The 15930-nt window shown below is 44.6% G+C and overlaps 1 long non-coding RNA gene across 1 annotated transcript; it reads right to left on the minus strand.

Annotated features, from left to right (window-relative positions):
• Nucleotides 1-242: 242 nt before the first annotated feature.
• Nucleotides 243-15925, minus strand: LOC125689266 (uncharacterized). Its single transcript, XR_007375151.1, has 3 exons — nt 15823-15925; nt 10178-15532; nt 243-1000 (listed from the first exon to the last, which is right to left on the minus strand). It is a non-coding gene; the product is annotated as an uncharacterized LOC125689266 (long non-coding RNA).
• Between the last annotated feature and the right edge of the window lie 5 nt (nt 15926-15930).

The raw sequence follows: 15930 nt of genomic DNA on the forward strand, positions 1-15930 counted from the left end.
ATGAAGAAGCTGTCTTCCTTAGGAAGTAAGCTAAGTAAGGGAAGACTCTAAGAAATGGTCAAAAGGAATATCTGCAGTCAAGTTTTGACATCAAATCTTTTCTGTTCCCCCTGGACCCTGCTGTTCATGGCAACTTAAGGTATTCTCAAGCCTCATCTCTTTAAGAACTGTTTTGTTGAACAAACAACATAGATTTTACGTTCACCATAGAAAGAAAATCAGTTGACTACTTTGGCGCACTACTGATCTTTATTTCTTTCCAGTGTAATATCTAACATGTTGATGCTATTTAATAAAAATTGAATTCATTAACACAATAGTCAATGTGATACAAATATTGCTCAATAACTAACTCCTCATTCTGTTTCCCAGGCATAAAGTGATCAAATTAAACCTCAGATGTGTTTCTTCTTGATGCTTTACTGTTCAGCTGTTGTTTGTTTGTTCTCATCATTTTCTGTAGATAATTTTGTAAAAAGAAATGCTTCTTCAACTGTCTTATTGGAAGGCCTTTTTACACATTCTTAATAGAGTATTTATATTCTTTGAAGAGATTGTAGCAGCCCCATCTATTGAAGGGTAATGCTCAAAGAAAACAACAGAAAACACAATTGGAAAACACAGTTCTACAAACACTACAAACTACAGAGACTTCTCTATATTTATCTGAATAGGATTTAGGCTACAAGATCCTGGAGGATAATTTTATAACTTCTTGATGTAGCCTCAGCCTCCTGCCTAAGCACATCAGACTGTGCTTAACAGCTTAGTTACATCTGTGCTAGCAGACAAAGGCTCTCCTTCTGCTTCTGACGTAGTCACTGAGAATTTTGCCATGAATTCATATTACTGCAATTCAGATGTGAAATAAATGTGATGTATATTTTCCATGATATGATTACTGGATTTGGTTCTGGTCAATTACAGCAGCACGCCCAGGGCTATCAACAGGGTAATGATTAATGTCAATAAGCAACACTTCCTGGCATCTGCTGGCTGCCTGTAAAAAAAAAAAAAAAAACAATAAAAATGTGGTGGCATCATCAATTTGCTGTCTGCAGCCACATGTAGACTAAGAATGCACAATTGCATGGAGAGCTGAAGCTGTGTATTATGCCCAAAAATAATGGGAGAGGAAACACGTTGCAAAGAGAATGCCAGACCAGCCATGAACATGGCTGTGCTTTAAGCTTCAGCATTTGCCTGTAGCATTGTGCACATCGCATGTAGAAAACCATCCAGCAGCACTCTGCAAGCACCTCACAAGACAGTGAGTAAGACTCAAGCCTTGCAGCACAGCAGGAAAGAGCTTAAAGCGAAACAGGTATGAGTGATCGCATGTGTGAGCAATTGATCTGGCACAGTGTGCTACTACAAGAAAACAGTCCAAGCACCACGAGCAATGTGAGTGCAAGCCCTACTGAAGGAAGCATGAGAGCAGTCTGCAAGCTGCCAGTTGGGCCAGGGTCCTGCTGTGGATAGAGAAGTGGGAAATTCCTCCCAGCACATCCACAATGACTCTCAGTGTTTTAGTGAGACACATTCTGCTTTTCCCCTTCTAGCTGGGCCTTCCAAATCAAGCAAACAGTTGCATCGCCCAAGCAAAGATTCTTCCTTGTACCTCAGTGAAACTGTTTTGACTCCTTCTCCTCAGATTTTCATGCCATCCTAGAGACTGAGATGAACACATCCCTGCACCATAGGGAGTAACGATGAGCATCTCTCATCCTTCATTGTTTTGAAGCAGGAAATGGCTGCAGAAAACTTCACAAAGTGCCCAGGCTGATGACATGGGACTGGTGGGATCCCTTCTGGTCAGAACGTAACCCTCAGCGGAACAATCAGCAATTTGGACATCCGAAAATTATTTTATTAAACAGCAGTTGTTAAACCAGTAGGAGGTCTTTTTCCACAACCATTCTTTAAAGCCCAAACATTTCCATGCTTCCTGTAATACTTGTGCTTAGTCACACATTGACAAATGCAAGGGAAAAAAAAACTCCGATCTGTGTGACAGATTTTTGGAACTGCCAAAATAATCTCTCTGAATTTTGCAGTCACTCAACAGCAGGAGTCCAGGAGGAGAGTGTTGAAAACAATCTTGTATTTATTCACTGGAGCTTTTACTCCATTTTTCCTCCAGAAAAGATTACCTATCTTATTCTGCTAAGGATGCTTTATCAAGCAGATTATACACCCCACTGCAGTTTAAAAGGAGCCAAGTCCACTTTCTGCTACCCGGACTTTAAGACTGACAAAGAAAGGAAGATGCTTTGCAATTTAGCCAAAATTTAACATGCTTCAGGTATGGAGACCAAAGGCACTTTTGGAGGACATCCTTTGAAGAGCATCCTGCTGTTTTGCAACCCACACACTCATATGAGTAGAAAGTCTCCAGCTGAGTCTGGCTTCCCCTGCTGCAATACATCACATGAACAGACATCACTAGGTCAGAACGCTGAAGAATCTAAGTATTTGAGAAGTATTAAGTATTGTAAGTAAAATTATTAGAATCACTCTCCAAATACCTGGGGAAGGCTGGTTGCATTCACTGGGCATGAGGTTGTATGTCATTAATCCAAAAATCTTTTCGTCTCCACATCAGGACATCATGGGCTGGCAGCAGGTTTTGTGCAGGATACTTTCCATGAAAAGAGTATGAAGATAAGAAACTGCAGGTGCACTTTTTTTTTTTTTCTTTTTCTTATTGTCATCCCAGAAGACCATAAATTCAACAGAATCTGTTCACATCCATCACATTTTTTGAGGCATGTAATAAACAAACAGTGCATCCCTGGGTAGATTTTGAAAGAAAGAGATAAGTCTGGCTGTTTTTTCAAAGGTCTGGCTTAGCACAGGGCTGGGATTGGATGTCAACAGTTATCAACAGCAGCCCTGTGGTCTGCTCCACTGGTGGCACAGGCTTGAGAAGCTGGATTTGCCACCTGACTTTACTTGACCAGTTGCTGCTGGTCCTCCCTTTTTTCACCAGGTGAGCACCCACTAGCATGAGCAGAAGGCACAACTCTCCCCTATTTCTCTTCCTCAGGTTTATCCTCTCCTTCTCCCCTTTCTCTCTCCAGGACAGCTTCAGTCCCTCCACTTTTCACTTCAGACCAGGCTTAGCCCATTCCATGCCCATCAGAACAATACAAATAACATCTTTAATCAGATAAAGCATTTCTGCAGCTCAAAGGAGTATTGTGAATAGAAAACACATTGAAACCCACGAAGTGCTTAAACAATTAATTATTTATGCCTTTGGGGTCATTTTGCTGTGATGGAGCAATAAGTACTATCGGGAAATAAGTACCCATGCTCATTCCCTTCAAAGCATACTCTGAGGTGGCCTTTGTAAATAAAATGAAAAATAAAATTCTCCAACAAATATGGATTGAGGATTGAGGCTTAATAGCATTTTCCCTCAAAATAAAGATGGCATTTATTATAGAAACTGTTCTTAAATTTCCTTGGCCAGGTCAATGCTGTGGTGACCGTGCTGGGGTAAAGCCACAGGGAGCAGTCTCCTGGAGAAGCAAACAGGAGCAATGGAGTGTGCATGATGAGCACCACCAAGACCCTGACCTCAGCAGGGTGAGTAAGTACACTTAGCATTTTCTACACACCAGATAATTTTTTCACTTTGCACCTTTGTCCTGAGGCTCTCAATAGAGCAATGCTTCTTTTTTTCCCAGACTCTCCAACTCTCCAGCTGCTGTAGAGCTTCCCCCCAAATCCCTGTAACTCCTGCCCTACCAATACAAGACAGGAAGGAAACATGCTCACAGTGACAGTCTCAACTGTTTTTCTCCTTGGCCAAAAATGTGGGAAACCTGTGGAGGCAGGAGAGAGAGGTGATGCACATCACAGCAGTGAGGGGCCATGTCTTGGCGAGCCTGCTGCCTGTCTCTTCCCTTGCACAGACACAACTGACCATGAAACGTGAACACAGGATCAACAGGCGTGGCTGGACAGCCCTCTGTCTTCATTGTGTCTTCTAGCAACTCCTCTTCACACAGACTGAACAGTGATGTAGGGCAGATCAGATCAGAGTTGATAAAAAGCTTGTATCAAGCTTAGTTCCTGCCTGTCTGTGCCACATGTCATGCCCGTGGGGCTACTGCATCTGCATAGAGAAGCCATTGAGCTCTCACCATGCACAAAATCCATGCATTGAATTTTCCTTCTTTGCCTCCAGCCATATGCATTCTGCTTCTTGCTAAGTCAAATAATATCTACCATGCTAGCTGTAAATGGCCCTTGGGAAAAAGGAAACCAGGGGGTAGACTGGTTGTTCCCGATCTAAGCTCACCCTGTGCCAATACAGCATATTTTCTAGAGTGTTTTTTACAATTCAGTTTAAATGACTCAACTGAGGGGTTTTGTATAACTTCTGACCACAGACTAACAGTTCTCACAGGAGGTAATATTTCCTAGTGTTTGGCATGAGCTTTCCTCCTTTTCATCTTAGCACTTGTGCTCCTTCAGCAATCCTCATCCACTTTTTTTCCTTTCTTCGTGCTTGCAGCCTACAACTTTGTAAGTGGTCACTGGATTCCCTCGGCTTCCACCAAGTCCTTCACCACGCAGCACAATGCATCACATTCATTACTGTTATGCAAGTACCTAGACAGACAGGCTTTATCTAGCTGTTTTAATCTTTCCCATAAACCAGTCCTTAAAGTCCAACAGTGGTTTGAGTTCTTTTATGTGAATTCCCCCCAGTTTGTCAACATCAATTTGCAATAGTCTGATCTTTGGATAACAAGATCATCACAGTGCTGACAAACTATGACTATTTTCTTTTTGGTAAGTAACCAACTACATATTTGTTGCATTTTACTAATTGTCCTTATTTCTACCTCTGTTTTTTCACAGTTCCGTTACGCTCCCAGTATTACACTTTTTGTGGTAAACAGCACCAAACACAATCAGATTCTTTAGTCTATAAGCAGCAAAGGTAACCATCATAAACATTTAATACAGCAAACTGGTACATGAAACAAATAAAACCCTTACAAAAACATCCTCTCCCTACACAAGTCTCCTGGCAAACCGAGCGCAAGTGGTCAGCAAAGCCATCAAATCAAAACCTTATCTTTCATTTCGACCAATGTGAAATATTCTCCTGCTCTGCTCTATGCTCTCTCCTCACAGAGCGAGTAGACGTTTGATTAGGTACAGATTTAAACACAAAAAGATTTTCCAAGCCTCAGTTCCAAGTTCCAAGCAATTACCCATTTGCTGGGTGTAACTCTCTGCAGGATCGCCCGACTGGGGAGCAGAACAGAGGAGGCCCTTCACAAAGGAAAAAATATTCCAAGTGTTTCACCTCACAAGGAGTTCTTGAAAAATGTGCTTCCCCCCAGGAGACCTGGAGTTGTTTGTCTCATTCAAGGGCTGAGCGTTTTCCTCTCACTGGCAAACCGGCAAAGTAGTTGCCTGCTCATGCAGCTGAGTGAGTGGAGCTGCTCTGAGCTGACGCCAGATTTTCACAGGAGCTCCTAAGGGTTCCTCTGTTGCCACCTGATAGTTCTGTCTACCACTTACTAAACCCTAGGTTTTGACCTCAGATAGACTGAGCAAGATGTAATCACCTTTTCTGCTCACCAGAGGTGCTGGCAGCAAAATAACTTTACAATCAGGGCAAAAAAGACTCAAGTAGTACACTATGGTCTGCCCCCAAAGCAGCCTTCCTAAGAGAGACTGCAATTGTTAGGTTGGTGGTCTTCCAATGACTGCGCAATACCGCCTCTGAGGATCTCACCTACAGAGAATAGGAGCTAACACTAGGCCCTGAGCTCTCAGATAATCAAGATTAAATGCCTTTTTCTTAACACTAAAACCAAGCCTAGAACAAGAATCTAACAAACTAGCTCTGACTAGATGACACCAAGTGGTCATTGCAAAATTTACATTTATTATTACTGGATCACTTTGGAAAAGTTTCACCCTTTGAACTGTAGTTTTGCAGCTTTGCCATTTGAATAATTTTATTCTTTTTTTTTTTTTTTTTTTCTGTGGGAGCCAGTAAGTCTGAGTATTTTGAGTCTAGGAAGTGTGCTCACGCTCTTAAAAAATACAAGAAAATATTTCAACATAAGTTGCTGTTATATTCAAAAGCTGTCCTATTGTATATTAGCAAGATGCAGATTTTAAACACTATGTTTTAATTTAATTAATGGTTAATGAAGTGACTAATAACAAGGTTATACAGACATACTTATACAGAGCTCAATGAAAAGAATCCTATTAGTAAAACATCATAGGGCTTTAAATGAGACATTATATGGACTAGTCAGACACTGAACTACGAATTAGCATCAAATCTGCTACACCATTTTTTGAGAACAAGTGTTTGTCACTCCTTATACTCTTAGGTTTATATTATCTCTTACAAAATGTATTTGAACATATCTTTATTGGGCAATATACTTACTGATGTAGGAAAAGAGAAATTAGAAGCGGGTTTTCTGCTACAATTTTGTGTACAATGTAGAGTTATATACACAAATTTCAAAATGGATTTTTAAAAGTTAAGTCATCTGCTGGAATGTCTTCTGTTAGGATGTTTTCTTTTCTCCTTTAGATGACTCTGTGAAATACTTCTCTGGTCACTTTGCCAGTAACCATGAAACCCCAGCAATATATCAGAAGTCCAGCCAACCCCAAACTGCAAAACTGACTACGCTAAAAATTAACTCAGCAGGTTCTTCCAGTGATTTTGAAGGGTTTAAATTCTCCCTCAGCTATAGATCCTGAATCTGTTTGGGCACACATGTAAAAGCAAACGCTCTCTGTGCCCACTGGGAAGGGAAAACAAAGAAGCAGGTAATAAAATGGAATGTGGACACACTCCCTTCATTCTACAACTGTTCACAGCAGTGAAACTCCACTTTCTTTCTACAGGGTTATCACATCAAAATATCTCTCATTTTGAATCTGATCCCTGTAAAAAAATTGTGCTTTAAATAAAAAAACTGTGATTTGAAGGAGAAAGGGAGAGCAATATGAAACACAGAGCGGAAGGCAATCTGCACTGTTGTCTTTCTTCTGTATGCAGTAGTGACTGCAGGTACTGTGAGGATTTACTCCTGCGCTATCTGTGCAGGCTTGCCCTGAGGTACAGGGCCATTTGATCAACTGAGCTACATCAGCCACTTCGTAAGTTTTCTGCATGAGAAATACACCGGGGTCATTCGTTTGCCGGAATGTGCTCCCACTTCTCATGTTGCACTTTATGCCTTGGTCAGTGTTTTGTTAGATGAACTGGTCTGTACTGTTTCAACATTTAATCTGCTTGCTGACCTTTCAAGGTTCCTTTCTGTCGCGTTCATTTCCTCATTGCTATTACAGGTCTTCTAAATTTTAAATAATCTTACATGCTTTGTTTAGCATCTCTACAGTAGTCTGCTTACTTACAATTTATGATCAGTACAGAAGAAATCAATGGCCCAACCAGCTCTGTCATTTTTTCTTTTGATTGTAATGCACTGCTAGCATTTCCTCTTTGTATTTGGTCTGTTAGCTGTTTTTCTCTTCTGAGATCATTTTAACTAGCAAAAAGTTAGGATTCCTGGAGAACCCCTATGTGGAAGAGTGATGCTGAAAATCTAAGTGTTGTGGTTTAACCTGGAAGGTGGCTCAGCACCATCATGAGCCATTTGCTCACTCCAACTCTTCCCAGTGAGATAGAGGAGAGAATCACTAACAAAGTAGAACTCCTGGATTGAGCTAGAACTATTTACTAAGATAGAGAAAAGGAAAAAGATCATATAAATGTGTGTGTATATGTGTGTGTGTGTGTATATATATATATATATGTATATACACATATGAATGCATATAACAAGTGATGCGCAAGCAATTGCTCACCACCCTTGGCCAGCTAGCCCCCCAGGCAGCAGTGGGGGCCAGAGATGAACTCCTCCCCCTTCATAACTCCTTCCACTTGATATAGTATGATACAGAATATCTCTTCAGCCAGTTTAAGTCAGCGGTCTTAATTCTGTTTCCTTTCAGCTCCTTGGGCCCTTCATTGAGAACGGCCTTGGGTCTGTATAACACTGCTTAGCAGCAGCTATAAACATCAGTGAATTATCAACACTGTTTTCCTCCTAGAATCAAAACATAGCATCATACCAGACACTCAAACAATTCAATCCCAGCTGAAACTAAGACATTACATCCAAATAATTTATGCTGTTTTATTTTCTGGTATATGAACAAATGAAGCATAGGTTTGTTAACAACAAAAGTAATGATCTCCGGGTGGGTTACTCTAAGTGAACACATGAAGCACATGTTCTCTCGCAGTTCTGAAACCACAGGAAAAGCAGCACACTGGATGGAACCACACCCTGAGCACCTGCTGGGAGCCCTGCTGGGAACATGTCTTCAGAAGGGGGACATCCAAGTGGTTTGTACACATTGTGCAAGTACTGGCTTACTTCAGGTTGGCACTGCACTTTGAGTGACAATCCCATCTCTACAGTGAATAGCAGCAAGATTTTTCTTTGTCCTTGTTATTACTATTAGGGCTGCCTCTCAGAGCAGGAAAGTTTGTCAGCCCATTTCCTCAACAAAGAGTCCACATAGGAAACGTTCTACTTCTGCTCCCTCTCTTCATCCCCACCCGAGGCAGGGAGATCTCTGGAGCTCATCCCTCTCACCTCTTTCCTCCCTGACAGACCTCAGGGCTGCAGCTGGCGCTTGGAATTCCCCTATCAGGAGCAAAAAATCCCCACTGATTGTGTCAACCCAAGTCATCTACTGAGGTGGACGCCTGATCAAGACCAAGTGCCACTACTCTGAAAGGTCACCTTGCAAAAAAACCATGTGTGAAATACCTCAATGTGGGGGTCTCAGCCACCAGGAGATCCAAGGATGAGGTGAAATTTTGGGGAGTTTATGGATATGGGCATATCTAGTAAATAAATACCCAGGTTTGCAATGCCTGCCGTTAGGCCCCCCAAAAATGTGAAGGCATTACAGGAGATGAACTAGCAGGGAGAGAGGGAGGGCAGATAATCTGGCTTTAGTGGACCAGCAGGAGAAGGGAGGAGAGAGTGAGTGTGGTAAGGCAGAAGGCAGGGATGAGGGAAGGGGAGGACTGGGAAGGGCCAAGGAGGGAAGACTGTGTTTTGGGAGGGAATGAGGGTGCCAGCAGTGATGTGGTCAGAGCTGTTAACCAGAATGGTGAGCTGGACAGCCCAGAAGCAGACAGCAGAACGTGTATGGGAAGCTGGAGGGAAGCCTCCACAAAGTCTTGTCTATCTAGCAGGAGAGTCAAAGTACTCATTGCTCTGATAGGAAAACCTGCCAGCCAGACTAGCATGCAGTCTTCCTGACTATGCACACAAGAAGGTAGAGAGGACACCTGCATTAAAAACCACCAACTCTGGAAGAACTGATGCTGTCAGCCACCTCTAAGGAAGCAGGCAAGACGAAAGGTTTAGGGAAGGGGAAGAAAAGATGAACTGACTGTGTAAAAGCCAAAGACCAGGGGGGTAGTGGGGGAAGTGTGAGAGCCTACCAAAACAAGATGTAAAAGATCTCTGCATGGCTGGGGAGAAGTTATTGCTTGAAAGCAAGTTCTGTGAGCTGCTGTTCTCAGGATGTCCTCGGGCCTGACCCAGAGATGGGTGCAGGAAGAAAAAAGGGAGCAAAGCTGCAGTGTGCCCCCCCAGCAGTAGCAGAAAATTAAGGGACAATCAAAAGCTGGAAAAAAGGCTGAGGAGCAGGGCCTGCAGACAATCAGGGAGGCCAGTTTTTCACACAGGAGCGATGGTTTGGAAGAAGAAAAAAAAAAAAAAGCTTCAAAAAAGGAAGCTAAAAATGCTAAAAATCTTCAGTAAAAATACATTCCGTGGTGACAAACAAAGCAACAGAGGAAACGTGAAACAGAGCGTCTGTGACACTCCCAGCACCAGGCCTCAGCGGCGTGGAAGCAGCAGGAGTGCTGACAGGCAGTGGGGCTGAGGAGGCAGCAGGGCTCTGAGGGACCCCAAGCCCCACAGCCGGTGTGGCCCAAGTCCCAACACAGAGCCTTGGCTTCTGTCAAAGGTGAGCACCAGCAAATGTGTGAGCACCAAAAGCAGCGCGTTCTCTGGCAGGAATTTCACGTCCCTTGGTTAACATCTGCCACGGAAATAAAACACATGAAGAAACAACTTACCAAGCAAAAGAAAGCATTTAGCGTTTTGGAAAGCCCTCAGTCTACAGAGAATTTTTCGTCTCTTGCACCACAAAGAGCAGTTTTAAAAGTCACCAACAATTAGCATGACGTGTCCTCAGAACCCCGGTGAGAGCGCGCTTTCCTCCCAAAGAGAAAGTCTTATCTCTTTTCCTCTAAAATAAAGCACACATTTATTTTATTATTTTATCCTGAATAAACTGAAAAGGTGCATAGAATAAAATGAATCAGAAAAGATGTTAAACTGCTGCCAAAGCGATACAAGATTTTGAAGGAGAGAAACACATTTGCCCCCATAAATCACAAATACCTTGACAGCATCCTTTTATTTTAGAATTGAGAAGAAAATTGGAACTAGGCCCAGCTTTTCCAGAGAGCTCTTCAATTTCTTTATTCAAGCAAAAGCCATATTCAGTCAACACAAGATTTGACTAGTTAAGCTCAGCAGGATCAGATGCAATGTTAACTATAGGATCAGAGAAAAGTCCTGCTTCAGAGCAGGCAGTTCTAATACACAATGCTGAGGACAACCAAGACAACAGCAGTTTCTTTCCCTCTGAAAAAGACTGAAGGACAAAAGGGAACTTTCAGCTGTTTAAGATGGTGATTCTCTTTATGGACACATATTCATGGCAGCATTTGTAACTTTGAGTTCATGGAAAAACAGGTTACCTTTTTGTCTTAAGATCCTTAACTAAATTCTATGGCGGTGGAAGTTTCTGGCTCTGAACTGCATCTATGCTGGCTTATTTTGGGAACAGATTTTACCAAGGATTTATTTTGCCCCTGCATTCTTTATGGCAGAGATTGAGAAAATATTTTCATTAATAACTGTCAGACGTCACAGTTTCTTCTACTGACAAGCAGAAGTGGAGCACGTCCCTTTATTTACCCAGCTTTACAGGGATCTGTATTTTCACAGTCACTTCCAGGTGCCAACAATGACTACTGTTACTGAGGAAGTGAAATAAAATACCACAGATCTTGCCAGAATATCTGGGGTTGCTTATTTTTGTTGTATGCATAGTCTATACACAGGGGTATTTTTAGAGCATTAGGTGATGTGCTTTATTATTAACAGCTAGATTTGAAGCCTGAAGATGATTTATGCTTTTCTCTCATATAGAAAAGTTCAGCTAAAGCCACTGTTTCCTTAGCACTTTCCGAGAGCTGGTTTCTTCCTGACTCTCTGGAAAGCATCTTGGTTTTTATTTAAAAAAAAACAACCAACAGTAAAGTTCAAATAATGACAATTCTCCAGCTTCTGGCAACTGAAAGGCACAAAAGAAGTCCTGCTTGGAGTGAAACCACTCAAGAAAGAAAGGAAAACGTTGAAGCAGACAGTAGGATGGGGGGGAGGAATGGGAAGGAATAAAAGAATCCCTCCAGTCCAAAACCCACCAAGCTTTGATTTAAAAAAAAATAGTAATATCTCAGTGTTCCCATTTTTGACAGAAGATGTGCTGATGTGTTCATCTGGCCTTTCAGTAGTTACATACCACGACTTAGTCAAACCATGCTACATCACTGCGAAGATTTAAATAGCAGCGACTTCCAATAAGAAAGTTATGCTAGTGTGTTGATTTTTACAATAAGCATTTCCATTATAAAAAGATAATTTTATACCCACTGCAGCTTCATCCGTTTTAGTAGAGCTTTCTCTAAAACAGATTAAAGTTCATAATTCATGAAGTGCAGAAAGCAGTGAGACGAGGTTAGGTGCATTTTTGTTAGGTAATTAAATGACCTGATTTCCATTAATAAAGAAAGTGCCCTAGTTCCCATTAACACCACTGAAACCGTTCATTAAGATGACAAAAGTTAGACAGTTCTTAAGTCTTGGCCCACAGTCTTTGAAGAAAACACGGAACCAAAGCCAAGGAGTTGTTTGGTCAGAGTTCAAAACGCGCAGCAAAGCCTTCATTCCCCACTGCTATCTGTCTTGTGTGGCCGTGTACAGCTGCGTACAGAGCCTGTAGAACACTGCCAGGCAACAATTCTACACATGTGTAGAAAATCAAGTCCCGGGTTTTGAGAAACCTACGCACCGAGTGGAAGGCAAAATGCTGCAGTTACCAGGAGTATTCAACACAGCAATTTTAAAATGTTAGCAGGCTACTACTATCTCCATTTTACTGATAGGAGACTGAAAGAAAGAGACAAAGCAAGCTAACCTAGAGGGAAAAGCCCACGAAAATTAATAAGAGTTATTTTTGAAGTGGATTAGTTAAACCACAAACAATTCTACGCAGACAACCATTCAAAACTAAAGCTGCTTTTATTCTACTCAGTGTTATTTTATTCTGAAAGTGAATTAATTTAAATCAAATTGCAGCCACTTTTGTTGTGAATAAGACCATGCAAATTGAGGCTCAATACAGTTCACAGACACTTCTAATTTACACCCTTTGTTAATAGAATTAATTGGTCTGAGAGCCCAAGCTCACAGAGGAAGCATGCAAAGGTGTGAGGAGGGAAGGATGAGGCTCACGCCTGCAGGGTTTGTGCCCCTGCAGTCCAGGGGTGCCATCCCACCATCCTTGTCTTACCATCCTGCACAGCCCTGAGCCAGAGGACATTCTGCCCTTCCCCATCACCTAGGAAGCAGTGACAGCTCAAGCATTTCATGCATTTAACGAGAGTACCGCACAAACAAGCAGCATCCACTGACTGGGGGGCAGGAGGCAGCACTTGACCCGCGAGAGTGCATTCATTGATCTCTGTAGGCACCAAAAGGTGGGGAATGCAAACTGCAGGGCATGTGGAGCTGTGCTTTCAGTCGGCAGCCTGAAAACCCAATAGCTGGCTTCACGGAGAGCACATCTGCAGAGGTGCTACTCAGTGATAACCACTGAAAGATGTCACTGCGAAGGATTTACAAATACTCACTATATTTTCCTTCCTTGTTTTTTTGTTTTTTTTTGTTTGTTTTTTGACTCATCATCAGCTTGACATTTTGTTTTCTTACAGCAAGTCTCCGTGCAATTTTTATACTTCCCAGAACTGAAGTAAAACGAAACAATCTGCGGGTGTGAGTACAGCCCGCCAAGGCAGCACAGCTCTATCACTGCACACTCATGGCTGCAGCCCCACAGCAGCTACTGAAGGCTCAGCCCCATTGAGACCTGTTGGCAGGAGCCCTGCCAGGCTGCCAGGCTGCTTGCTGCGAACTGGGACGAACGCTGCACACCCACACATACAGTCCTGGCAACGCTGCATGCCTCTACTTTTATCTCCCTCACATTCGCAACACATGATTTCCTCGGTTCTCTGCTCTTTCCTCAATCTGTCAAAACCACTTTGGTGTGAATGACTAGAAATCACCTCAAACTTCTAGTTGGAATCAAATCAGGTGGGGAAAAAAAAAGAAAAAGACAACAGTATTTTTTCTTGCTTTTACTAGCAGTTACCGATGAGTCCATCAGTAGGAAGAAAATACAGCTTCCTTGTTCTCAGCCACGGCTGTCTCTCCTCTACTGTTCTGAAAGCTTCCCAGTAAGAGAAAATAAAAGCTGCAGAACACTTACTCATATGGGGCTGCTCACAGTGTGTAGGAAATGAGATGCGTTTGTTTAGAAGTCAGATGGTAAAATACAAGACACAACTCCATGACTGAAGTTTTAAGAGCCATAAAGAAGCTCAGAACAATCTTGAGTGCCATGGGATAGAGCTGCTGGGTGACAGCTGCTGCTCTGTCGGGACGCCATGCCCAACTACTGCACCTTACACGTCCCCCACTGTCTGAAAGGAGCAATCCCAAAATCTCTAGAAGCGCTCCCAGCCAGCAGGATCCGTGGTCCCGCGGCGGCCACCCCGCGCCCAGCCTTCATTTGCACCGCACTTCTGAAGAGGGCAAAATGGGGGATAAAAAACGAGGGGAAAAAAAAAAAAAAAAAAAAAAAAAAAAAGAGGGAAGGAAAAAAAAAATGAAAAAAAAAAAAAAAAAGCAGCCATCGCGGAGCACCGTTCTCCCGGCGGGGAGCGGCTCGGAGAGATGCTGGACGCCGGACCTGTGCGCAGTCTCCGCCCCGCTCCCCCCTTAGGCCGCCCGGAGGCTCCGCGGCTCCAAGCATAGCAGTGCCCTATGGCTGTTACCTCGGGGGGAAAAGCGCTGGAGAACGGGAAGGGATACATTAACCCGAGCCCTACTTGCTCAGGAGTAGTAATTCCTCTGCAAGCAGACATACAGCGAAGCCCCGCTTTTCTGCAGTGGAGGGACGCGCCTCACAGCACCTCTCTCCGCCCGGCAACGACGGAAAAAGCGGACAGCGGCTGCAGCCCGCAGCTCCTGCATGGCTCCCACCGCGCACCTGCTGCCGGCTCCGGGGGCGGACTGGCAGACAGTGCGGCATGGGGGAGCCCAAAATGGCCCCCGGGGAACGGGTGGGTTGGGGAAAGGAAGGAAGAAAAAAAAAAAAAAAAAAGAGAAAAAAGAGATGAAGGAAAAAAAGAAAGAAAAAAGAAGAGAAAAAGAATAAAAGAAAGGAAATGGGGAAAGAATGAAAGAAAAGAGAGAAAAAAGAGAAAGATTAAAAAGAAAAGCAAGAAAGAAGAAAGGACAAAAAGAAAACGAAATGAACCTGCCTAAACTGGGTGCAGCAGAGGCCTCTTAGCGTTGGGGGTTTCCAGGAGACCCCAGCAGGGCTGTCAGGAGGATTTCGCAGCCGATTCCACGATGCACAGCCCTGACATCAGCCTAGCTCAGGAAGTAAGCACGGGACAGCTCGGGTTTCTCTGTAAGAGAAAAGCACGGCAGAACTGTGCCCCAGGGAAAAAAAAAAAAAAAAAGAGAGAGGGAGAGAGAAAAATCGTAAGGCAGCCTTAACTATGGCCACAATGAGCACACATCATACAGCTGTAGCGGCACTGACTTGATCAGCACATGCCCGTGCGGAGCCCCGAAAGCGAGCACCGTGCCGCACCGCGGGCGACTGAAGGCAGCGCCATTAGCGGGCACTGCGCGCCCGCCTCCCGCCCCGTCCCGGGAGCGTCGCGCGGTCTTCTGCGGCAGCCGCAGCCCCAGGAGAGGGCACGGGTACGGCAGCCGGCCGCCGCAGGCTGTTCCCGCTGGATCGTTTTCTCCCGAGTGGTCCCCGTCCTTATTTGTTTTTGTTTGGATTGGTTGATTTTTTGCTCAGATACCATAAACGGGGCCACTGTGGGGCACGCGTCCCGAGTCCCCTTGAGCCGCCTCGGCCCTTCCCGCGGTCGTTCCGCTTCGGTTGCGTCCCAGCGACAGTGCATCTCCCGCTGACGGTACCGCGGGCGTGCGAAGGGCGACACAGCAGCGACAGCCACGTGAAGAGCCTGCGCCCGGCGTGCCACCGATATCACCGCCTGCACAGAGGGAAATAGGGCTGCCGCTGGCTTCTCCTCCAGCACCGCGCAGAGCCACCTGCACCCGAACGCTGCGTCCCCCTCCCTCCTTCCCTCCCCCTGGCCCAGCGACGCTCCACAGGGGGCATCGGGCAAAGTGCCGCCGCCCGCCGGCACCGCGGCTCCGGCCCCCCCGGGCGCTCACTCTCCCCGCTCCCGGCCGGCCGCCACGCCGGGCCCCGCGGGACGGAGTGGGGGTACAGTCCGAGAGTCACCCCTTCGTTCCCTCCCAAGGCCGGGAGCCTCGTTACCTCTCCTCGCGGATCCCGGCACCTTCGCCCGAGACTTTTTTCCGTCTCCCGGGTGGGCGGCCCCCGCCCTGCCTCCCTCCGTCCAGTCCTCCCGACGGGGCGGGCCTG

Source organism: Lagopus muta, chromosome 2 (assembly GCF_023343835.1).
Source record: "Lagopus muta isolate bLagMut1 chromosome 2, bLagMut1 primary, whole genome shotgun sequence".
In the NCBI taxonomy this organism is placed as follows: domain Eukaryota; kingdom Metazoa; phylum Chordata; class Aves; order Galliformes; family Phasianidae; genus Lagopus; species Lagopus muta.